At 27.6% G+C, this 355-nt stretch overlaps 1 long non-coding RNA gene across 1 annotated transcript in view; it reads right to left on the reverse strand.

The window, feature by feature from the left end:
* The window catches only part of LOC110271815, a 4290-nt gene extending 4194 nt beyond the window's left edge, over positions 1-96 (reverse strand). The window contains exon 1 of the long non-coding RNA XR_002362573.1: positions 7-96. This is a non-coding gene — a long non-coding RNA (uncharacterized LOC110271815). The remainder of the gene's footprint in view (positions 1-6) is intronic.

Genomic DNA, 355 nt, shown 5'->3' on the forward strand with positions numbered 1-355 from the left:
TTGTACCGTCTTCAAATATAACAGAGTTGTGATTTGAAGGAACAAAGAAAAGGATATGGGAAGCGTTCAGAGGTGCAGAACGCAGTATGAATGAATATATATAAAACCTTGACCAAATAAGACAATATTCAAGTACCAAATACCAATCATATCAGACAACCACACAACTGTACACTCACTAGTCACTATTCCCACTTTATATGCATGCACATATTTATTTAACTAATAAATTAAATTCTTTTTACGTATAAATAATCCGATCCCATTTTAATTTAAGATTTATAATTGTCAAATTATTTAAGTAAATCAACTTTAAATTTTATTCAAAAGTAGTATGTATACATTAAATTCAATT

The sequence above is a fragment of the Arachis ipaensis genome, chromosome B05 (genome assembly GCF_000816755.2).
Source record: "Arachis ipaensis cultivar K30076 chromosome B05, Araip1.1, whole genome shotgun sequence".
Lineage (NCBI taxonomy): Eukaryota > Viridiplantae > Streptophyta > Magnoliopsida > Fabales > Fabaceae > Arachis > Arachis ipaensis.